General features: G+C 38.5%; 2 long non-coding RNA genes across 2 annotated transcripts; one reads left to right on the forward strand and one right to left on the reverse strand.

Moving 5' to 3' along the window:
• Nucleotides 1-1,293: 1,293 nt before the first annotated feature.
• Nucleotides 1,294-2,758, reverse strand: LOC138843590 (uncharacterized). Its single transcript, XR_011378530.1, has 2 exons — nucleotides 2,645-2,758; nucleotides 1,294-1,490 (listed from the first exon to the last, which is right to left on the reverse strand). It is a non-coding gene; the product is annotated as an uncharacterized lncRNA (long non-coding RNA).
• A 221-nt stretch (nucleotides 2,759-2,979) lies between these two features.
• Nucleotides 2,980-7,906, forward strand: LOC103345416 (uncharacterized). The gene is made up of 3 exons (XR_515327.4): nucleotides 2,980-3,188; nucleotides 4,488-4,541; nucleotides 7,672-7,906. It is a non-coding gene; the product is annotated as an uncharacterized lncRNA (long non-coding RNA).
• The last annotated feature ends 2,860 nt before the right edge of the window (nucleotides 7,907-10,766 follow it).

A 10,766-nucleotide genomic window follows, 5' to 3' on the forward strand; every position in this document is an offset into this window, starting at 1 on the left:
ATGTTTACGTACACACAGTTCTCAGGAGATTTAAGAACTTAGTGTAAAAATTCTTCACCTCCATTTATGCCTTTTTGACTTTTTTCTGATTGCAAAATAAACTGACATTGACATATTTATTGGTACTTCACTTTTTCTCTCAAACCGTAAGTTTTAAAGAAAGAAGATAAATTACTTATATAGATGTTCCTGCAAGAACTGCTTTTACATCTTTTTGTTTGCTCATAGGAGCACAGTGGTATAAAATCCTCTTTATCATCTATAGGTTTTCTTTTTGGTCTTTAATTTTTTTATTTAATTTGAGAGGCAGAGAGAGAGAGCGCCCCTATCCACTGGTTTATTCAAGTGCTGGCAATGACAGGAGTTGCATTTTTTATCTTAATTTTTTTTTCACGATACTCTTTTTCCATGAACACATTGAAGGCACCTAATACACAATTTCAAAGATTTTTTTCCAAAAAAAGTTTAATTTCATTTTCCGTGAACTTGCCAAAGTACTCTCATACACACACACACACACACACACGTACATAAATTTCAACAAGCAAGCAAAACTAATCCATTATGGGGCCAATGTTGAGGTTCAGTAGGTTCAGCCATCACCCACGACTCTGGCACACCATATCAGAGTGCTGGTTCAAATGCCAGCTGCTCTGCTTCTAATCCATCTCCATCCGAATGTACTTAAGAAATCAAAGGTGGTGCCCCAAGGGCTTGGGCCCCTGCTACCCATGTGGGATACCTGTATAGAGTTCCAAGCTCCTGGAAGTCATTAAAAAAAAAGAATTATTTATATTTATTTTGAAAGGCAGAATTACAGAGAGAAAGAGAGAGGGAAAGGAATACACAAACACACACACACACACACAGAGAAAGAAAGAAAGAAAGAGAGAGAATTTTCCATCCACTGGTCCACTCCCCAAATGGCCTAGTCTATAGTCAAGGCTGGGCTTGGCCAGAGCCAGGAGCCTGGAACTCCATCCAGGTCTCCTATACTGGTGGCAGGGACCCAAGTATGTGGGCCATTGGCACCAATCCGGAATGCTGGCATCTCAGACAATGGCTTAACCTACCCCAGCTGCGAGATTTTTGTTTATACTCTAGAAGATCTAATCAAGTCCACTTTCAGGAATAATTAAAATTCATTAAAACTACTAAGCATTTTATGTAGTTGTGAAACAATCAAGTTTGAATAAACATCTTAACAATTAAAACTATATACTTACACCTTCACAAAAATATAATTTTATATGTGCATAAAAATATATTAAAATAATTCATTTGTAGTCATGATAAACAGAAGCATAATTGGAAAAATTTTATTTTAAAATAACTTTCTTTTCTCTCTGATATAATCACAGTGGGAAAGTAATGTTGGAATATGTTTACTTCACACAAGATCTGCATTTAAATTTCATAACTTACATTGCATTTCCAGGACATTTATATGTAATCACAGCTCCAGGGTAAATTATTATTTCCACAGATTGCTTAAATTACAAAACATAAATGTATGCTTAATTTAATGAAATTTAATATTTTACATTATTCAAATAGTTTAAAGCATTGGCTCTAATGACATCTAGTAATGCTTCAAATCATTAAGTAATTGATGTTTTGGTTTAAATTGTAATTTCCAGATTTTGATCAATTAAGAAGTTAGACTAATGTTACATTAAAATGATTAATAATTGATGCTCATTTCTAAATTACAAATACGTGCACATTATTGACTAAATATAATTTAAATTATTTCACTTATAGAAAAATGACTATATACTAACTGAATTTTGTGCCTACACATAGGAATTATGAACCCCAAATTTGTAAAGTTATAAAGTACATACCACAGGTATAACAATGACAAACTAACTAGTTATTCAGTTTTATATTGTAAACAAAAAAGTATAACAATATTCTATGACATAAGCAACTAATTTAAATACTTTTTGACAATAGGATATACATATCCAACATAGCAAAGTGAGATTTATACTTTTCATTAAGGAGATTTTACATGCATATAGCTAAATTTTATTTAATGTTTATTTTAAATATGACTCAATTTCAAAATAAAAATATAGGTATAATTTTATAATTTGCATGATTTAATGCTAAAATAGAAAGATTTAATTCTATCATACATTTGTGCTTTGTACGTTGAAAGATTTGAAACACTGATAAAGAGTTTTAAAAAGCCATAGAAGACAAATTTGAGATGACACTAAATCTTAAAAGGTCTGAGCCAGGCAAAGCTGCATTCCTTGGTTTCACAGTGCCTGGCTGCTAATTGCAGCCTGGTCCAGCCCTGACTATTGTAGTTATTTGAGAATTAACCCTGTATGGGAACTCTGCTTGTCTCTCTCTGTTTCATTGCCTCTCAGATTAACTTTAAAAATATATATGAATTATCAAATAAAAAAATAAAATATTTCAAATATAAAAACGGATGGATTTGATTGAAGTTTTATAAAGTAGACTAGGTGTTAATGGTCTTACTTTTTTATTTATAACGCTATTATCCAATAGTAAGATATATAGAATATATTAAAAAGACAAAATTAGAGTTGATATTTCTTTTCTTGTAAAATGACAAGATTATTACATTTCCAGACAAGCTTCTTTGCATTATCAAAGTACTTACCATAGTAGCTGAAATTTTGCAGGGGTCTCCAACCGAAAAGGAAACAAAGTTGCTAAGCCTTCGCTCCACAAGGCCTCTAAGCCTTTGCTGGAGTTTTCCACACTTCCGCATCCCAGTGACTCAGCGTTTCCAACATCCAAGATGGCCCCCAGGGGCGGTACCTAGCCTGACAGGAGACTTCTGTATTCGTGGACAGTACGTGTCCTCAGCTGTGATTGGCCCTTGAGAGCATGCCCGGCTCATGTCCTGCCTTACCTTTCAGCTGATTGGCTCAGTTCCCTTGTGCCCTGGACAGCCCCCTTTCTGTGTCTATAAAAGCGCTTCCCCTCCCAATAAAGTCGAGAACCCGGCTACGCCCTGGGCGTTGGCTGATCTCCCGGCTCTGGTGTGGTTCCTTTGCCGCCGACACTCTTCATCCCTCTCGGCCCCGAGCTCCCCAGGCTGGCCCTGAGCAGCTCTATCGGACCTGCTACCCCGTGACGAGCAGCAACTGGTGCCCCGTGTGAGGACTCACGAAGTCGCTGACGGGCTAATCGGACTGCAGGTGAGTGTACTCCCATAAAATATAGGACAGCACAATTCCAAACTCGATCCCTCCCTTGATACCCTTAAAGTCCTACTTAAGAGGAGGGGGTTGGAGCCCCCCTGCAAAATTTTTGTCATAATTCTGAATCATGTGGTGAAATTTCCTTATATTTGAAAGAATTTTCTTTTTATTAACTGTTATTTATTAGGTATGTTCAAAATATTTTCTATAAAGACACCTTTACTTAGATACTGTGACTGTTAACATTTATCTCATTAACCACTATTCTTAGTAATTTGGTTTTTCCCAATTCAAGTACCAAATTTCAAAGTAAATAAAAAATGTGAACTTTAATTTTGTAAGCAAGGGTGGGGAGATTAAGTATTATTTAAATTTTAATTAATACTGCTGTGAGAGCTCTGTAGTTAATCAACTGTAAGATAAAAATCCTAACCCTTCTCCCCCCAAAAAAGAAAAAAAATTCAGTAGTCTTAGGTTAATTATAGGTAAATTAAAAATCACAGCATATGTCAGTGATTGTGCACGTCCCAAGGAATACCTGTTTTCATACTCGCAGACTAAAGAATATTTTTACTGAAAGATTATGCTTAGATTGCTAAATTCCAATTTACATTGTTTGTCTGAGATAATCATGACATACTTTATCATATGGTTAAGAAACTGGTTATTTTCCATTTCCACGTTTCACATAGCTGATACCCCAAGAGTATCAGTGACTTGATCATTGTAAATTCTGTGTTACACTTCGAGAGATTATTCCCCCCCACCCCCCAGTTTTGCCTGTGGTATAGGAAATTTCATCTTCTGGATGAAGCATCAGAGAATTGCATGGATTTTGAGTTTTCCACAACTACAGCAACAATGAACGTTTAAGTTGCTGAGGCATAGACTGCTGTCTCGCAGCGGAAGAGATTTAAGCCATCTTCAAATCATGAGAAATGGTCTTAGCTGGAGACCTTAGGCCAGGGCCCTGCAGGAGCTTCAGGCAATTTTGGAACAGATGTAGCATTTCACCAAGAACATTAATCAACATAGCAACTCCAGAGGGAAACGCCATCTATACCACATCCAGGAAAAAAGCTCTAAATGATTAGAGACACAGATGGCCATATTTTATTTTAGTTTGACTTTATATTATTTTCTTATTTATTTTAAAGGCAGAGAGAAAGGGGCAGAAAGTTACAGAGAAAGACAGAAAGAAAGAGATCTGTGTTAGGCTGTAGTCAGGAGCTAGGAACTTAATGTGGATGCATAGCAGGGACCTAAATACTGAAACTATCATGTGCTGCCTCCCAGGATGCAAATCAGCAGGAAGCTGGAGTTAGAAGCAGAGACGGAGCTCAAACCAAGGTACTCCAGCATGGGAGGCAGGTGTTCAAATAGCGTATTCACCACTGCATCTAATGTCTGCTGTACCTTATGTTAATCTGTTCTGATCTTTCATGGTTATTTTATTTCATTTTCACCTATACATTATTCCATCTGTCACTAATGATTATTTTGCCTCTTATCAACGATGTCTGTACTTTTTTCTAACCTTGATTTTGCTATTGGAACCTTTGGTCACTTCCTTTGCATGTTTCCAGTGCCTGTGTTCTGATTAAAATGCCCTTCCTATACAATTACAGTGTTTACACGTACATCCCTTCGGATGAGAGCCATCTTCCGCTGATGTAAGTCTGGTGTATTAAGAAAGATGGTTTTCTGCATAATTAGATTTGACCACTGAATGACTTTAGATGATAAAGCAATAGGCCAGATGATCAGAAGCATATGTCTCTATCAAATCATGCCTAGACAGAGAAGTGTCATCATAAAATAAACTCTCCTATACTAAAGTGCTAGTATTTGTAGCTAAATCTCTTAATGTTTTCCTCTGCTAATGTGTGTGGATATGTCATGCCCATGTGTGAAAAATGCTTCAGGGACAATGTTCCATTAAGTGACCTAACCAATGATCTTCAAACAAAAAAAAATATGGCATTGATAGATATTGGAAAGACTACCCACAGGGCCATCTCATGTACCCACAACACAGCAAAAAGCAGTGAAAATTTAAATTAATTATATTCTGAGACCATGAAGTAATCTACATCTTGGGCCAACTAGTGAGTAAGAACTTAAACCAAGGAAAATTTTTTCTGTTAAGAACATGTAGATACCAGGATAATTTCTTGTCAGTGTATCAAGACAGAAAAACGTAAGATTTCTGAGGGTCCAGCTCTATAAAATAGTTCTGCTCTGAAGATACAATATAAATCAATGAACGACACTTGATTTTTCAAGGTGAACAATCAATCTGTTTGACCAAGCCTGGTTTAAGACTTCACCTCATTATGTTCATGAATTTAAAATTACCATGTCACACTTGCCCAATCTCAAGGAGTTCCCAACCTTGATAGATTTGGCATAGAGTCAACACATCTCAGAGCCTCATCCTTTTCTACTTTCCTTTTCTGAGGTGCTAAGAATCAACCACAGTAACTTTCTTTATTTTAGTAAATCCAAGGAAATAAGTTTTGATTGTTCAATGGTGTTTTCTGATAGTATTTTGCTAAGGTGAAATTGACAAATATACAGATCCACATATCAATAGATTAGATTGACAAGACATGCCAGGAAACAGAATTGGGGAAAAAACTGCTTCTATGATGGATACATAACAATAAAGTAATTAGAAATAGTGCATATCAGAAAGGGTACCCGTGAAAATAGTTAAAAAATCCTGTTGAAAGACATAAAAGAAATTTCAGCAAATGGGAAATCATACTATATATTTGGATGGAAATATTATTTAGAGAAAGTATATTAACTTATTCCAATTATCATGGTTATTATTTAATTTTGAAGGATAATAACAATTTTGATCTTTTTAAACTTGATATATCTAGTGGAAAGTTAATGTTGAATATTAAACACCAAAACTGTTAGCTATGTGTACCCCACCAGAAGTCAGCATCCAATGGAAAGGTATTGTGATTTATCCCATATCTACTGTGTTCAATATGGGAAAAAGAATAATCTCACATATTAATGGTGGATATATTGCTACAGTCTGTTTGGAAAGTGATTGTGTAATATCTATTAAAATGAATAATATGTATACTCTGAATCAGTAATCTCACTCCAGGAATCTTTCTCATATTAATAAAACCATAATGGCCACAAAGAGATATTTATTGCAGGAATTCTCACTGTTGCAAAACCTAGACTCTTAGGATATGAGTAAATGAGAAATGCCTAAATAACTTAAGTCAAATTCACAACAAGAATAGCATGCATCCATTAAAAATAGTACACAAGAGCAGCACTCTTCAAGGAATTTTCATCTATGAAATTCTGTTGAATATATGTATTTATAAAAATGCATATTTTATTCACACATATTTATAAAATATTTGACAAAATATAAATGTGAAGAAAAAAACAGATAATTCTCTAAACCAATATAATAAAAAGTTATACACCATGTAATTCTAGGGGGAAAAATTGGAAACACTTCAAGACAGTGGCAAGGGCAATGATTTTTTCTGTATAAGACCCCAAATGCGCTGACATCAAAAGGAAATTGGCGGGCCGGCGCCGCGGCTCACTAGGCTAATCCTCCGCCTAGCGGCGCCGGCACACCGGGTTCTAGTCCCGGTCGGGGTGCCGGATTCTGTCCCAGTTGCCCCTCTTCCAGGCCAGCTCTCTGCTGTGGCCCGGGAGTGCAGTGGAGGATGGCCCAGGTGCTTGGGCCCTGCACCCCATGGGAGACCAGGAAAAGCACCTGGCTCCTGGCTCCTGCCATCGGATCAGCGCGGTGCGCCGGTCGCATCGCGCTGGCCGCGGCGGCCATTGGAGGGTGAACCAACGGCAAAGGAAGACCTTTCTCTCTGTCTCTCTCTCTCTCACTGTCCACTCTGCCTGTCAAAAAAAAAAAAAAAAAAAAGAAAGAAAAGAAATTGGCGGCCGGCGCCGCAGCTCACTAGGCTAATCCTCCGCCTTGCGGCTCTGGCACACTGGGTTCTAGTCCCGGTCGGGGCGCCGGATTCTGTCCCGGTTGCCCCTCTTCCAGGCCAGCTCTCTGCTGTGGCCAGGGAGTGCAGTGGAGGATGGCCCAAGTCCTTGGGCCCTGCACCCCATGGGAGACCAGGAGAAGTACCTGGCTCCTGCCATCGGATCAGCGCAGTGCGCCGGCTGCAGCGGGCCGGCCGCGGCAGCCATTGGAGGGTGAACCAACGGCAAAGGAAGACCTTTCTCTCTGTCTCTCTCTCTCTCACTGTCCACTCTGCCTGTCCAAAAAAAAAAAAAAAATTGGCTCGCTCGCTCGCTCGCTCTCTGCCTCTCCTCTCTGTGTAACTCTGACATTCAAATAAATAAATCTTTTTTTTTTAAAGGAGGGGGGTGGTTTGGTTCTGTGGCTTAGTGCATAAGGCTGCAGTGCTGGCATCCCATTTGGGTGCCTGTTCTAGTCCTGACCTCTCTACTTCTGATCCAGCTCTCTGCTATGGCCTGGGAAAGCAGTAGAAGATGGCCCAAGTCCTTGGGCACCTGCACCCATGTGGGAGATCTGGAAGAAGATTCTGGCTCCTGGCTTCAGATCAGCACAGCTCCAGCTATTGTGGCCAATTGGGGAGTAAACCAGTGGATAGAGCACCCCCCTTTCTCTCTGCCTCTCCTCCTCTCTCTGTGTAACTCTGATTTTCAAATAAATAAATAAATCTTAAAAAGAAGCAAATTGGATAAGTGGGATATATTCAACTATGAAATTTCTCATCATAGAAAGCATTCAACAGAGAGAAGAGACAATCAAAGTAAGTGGAAGAAATATTTGCAAATAATTCATCTAAAAATATTAATATCCAAGATGTACACGGAACTAAAAACAATCAACAAATTATTTCAATTTAAAGTGGGCAAACGACCTCAACAAATATTTCTCAAAAGAAAAAATGCAAATGCTTACCAGTACTCAACATCACTAGCCATTGGGAAAATGCAAATTCAAACTACTGTAAGACATGATCCCATTCCATTGAGAATGGCTATTAAACAAAGGCACACACACACACACACACACACACAAATATTGACAGGAATGTGCAGAAAAGAGAATTTATATACTCTGTTGATGGGAATGAAAATTAGCACAGTCATTATGGAGAACAGAATGGAAGTTCCTCAGAAAGAGAAACAGATCTTCCCAATGATGCAGTTATACCATTTTGTGGTATGTATCCGAAGAAAATGAAATTAGCACGCAATCAGACAGCTTCAGGCCCCTGCTCATTGCAATAGTGTTCAAACAACCTAGATTTCCATGAACAATGAACAAAGAGAAGGTGGCAAAAATATACAGCAGAATATTATTTAGCTACCAAGTAAATGAATCTAGAATTTTGTAATAAGAAAGATTTAACTTGGCCAGTGCCGTGGCTCACTAGGCTAATCCTCAGCCTGCAGCACCAGCACCCCGGTTCTAGTCCCGGTTGGGGCACTGGTTCTAGTCCCGGTTGCTCCTCTTCCAGTCCAGCTCTCTGCAGTGGTCCAGGAGGGCAGTGGAGGATGGCCCAAGTGCTTGGGCCCTGCACCTGCATGGGAGACCAGGAGGAAGAACCTGGCTCTTGGCTTTAGATAGACATAGTGTGCCGGCCGTAGCGGCCATTTGGGGAGTGAACCAATGGCAGGAAGACCGTTCTCTCTGTCTCTCTCTCTCACTGTCTAACTCTGCCTGTCAAAAAAAAAAAAAAAAAAAAAAAAAAAAAAAAGATAGATTTAACTGTTGATCACTGTTAAGTGAAATAAACAAATCTGTACTATAGTTATACATTTCTTTTCCAATCAGGATTGTACTTTTTTATTTTCATTTGACTATGAGTACAAGGAACTTAATTTTAAATATTCTAAGGGTATACAGTAGCATTGTGAATAAGTATTAGAAGTTTTTGCTGGACTTTTTTTAATTTAGGAAACTGATATTTTTAAATTGATTAGGAATTTGAATGTTTCAATTCTTCCAGAAGTGTAGGAGTAAATTCACTGTGGAAACCATGCAGTTCCTAGGTAAAGAGCCATGTTACATTTGAATATGCCTTTTAGTTGTGCTGGTGTGAAATACCTACCTGCTCATTTTTCTGTGTTCAAGTACAATTCACTGAAGGAAAGCCTACCTGCTTCAGGTAGCACTGCTGAGTTTTCTGTTATGAGCGGAGATTGAGTTTCGTCCATGTAGTCTAAACCGAACCTGCTCTCGGCAGGTTATATTGTCTACCAAGCAGCTTGCTTGGTCAAAGCTCTCGTAAGAGGTTCAGGAGGTGCATCCTAGCCAACTTTCTCACTACTGTGGTAGAAGCACTGGGAACCAAACCTAAAGCTTATCTTCGTGTCAATCAGCCAGACATAGAGTCCACCAGAGAATTTGAGACTAACTAGCTCAGAGTTCAGGTCATTGGCTGCCTGCCTGTGTTTCTTTCTTCTTCTTCTTCTTCTTCTTTTTTTTTTTTTTTTTTTTTTTTTTTTTTTTTTTTTTTTTTTTTTTTTTGCTTTTCCTCTGTAAAAGAAAACCAGAGCTGGGTAATAAAGTGGTAAAAGCAGATTTTTTTTTTTTTAACTAGGAGCTATAACAATATGGGAAAAGAGACCTTAGTGTAGAGCTGGAGTGGATTTTCTATACAACAAGCCAAGGTTGTAGCCAAAGAAGCAGTTGGAGGCATATATGGATGAAAAACCAAGAAGAAACATCAGATAAGGGTAGATTCGTGCTAAATGGACCTACCAGAACTCTTGCTGAAGGTGGGCCAGGGTGATCAGCTACCAGCAGGACTTGATTGAGTAAGCATAATGAGATATCAAGGGTAGAAGTGCTTTCTTAACTGACTCATCAGAATTCTTTCTAAAACTGGATCATGCAGGCCAGGTAAGTACTAACACTGAAGGTCCAGGTCTAGAAGGCGTGGATGATGCAGACTAGGAGTTAGGTCAGGGAGAGAATCGTTGTCTCCTCCCATGGCCATAAATCAGGCCAGAACTCTCGGGGAATGTTTTGGTTCCGCCAATAAAGAATGTAACAGAATCTTCTGAGGAACTGTTTTGGCCTATTACCTCCCCACTTGAGTTCCATAAACACCATTATGACTTTAGAAGACCACCTCAGTGGGTCAGCACGTACTCCTGGAATGGGCCCAGACACAGAAAATCCTCCATGCCAACCACTGTACAACACTCCTTTCAAATGCTGCCTGTAGGCAATCAAGGGCTGGTAGATGGGACTGAACACAAATGAAGTCCCTCACTCCCAAAGCCCTCACCTTAATGGAACACTTGGCAATCATTCTTTCAGTGTTTACAATTTTGATTCTAAAAGGTACTGTCTTTTGTAATACCTTTTAACCCTGCTTCAGTGAAAGTAACTCATTAAAGTATGAAAATTCTTGGTTAATTTTGTCTGGACTTTGTTTTGTCTTTGACATTTCACAGCTGTGTTATTTCGAATAGTCAAAATCCTCCAGAACCACATATCTAGTAAGAGAATGGATAATAATAGGAAAATAAATCAGTATTCATAAAATAAGCAAACAGATAGAAAGAAATAAA

Source organism: Oryctolagus cuniculus, chromosome 8 (genome assembly GCF_964237555.1).
Source record: "Oryctolagus cuniculus chromosome 8, mOryCun1.1, whole genome shotgun sequence".
Classification (NCBI taxonomy): Eukaryota; Metazoa; Chordata; class Mammalia; order Lagomorpha; family Leporidae; genus Oryctolagus; species Oryctolagus cuniculus.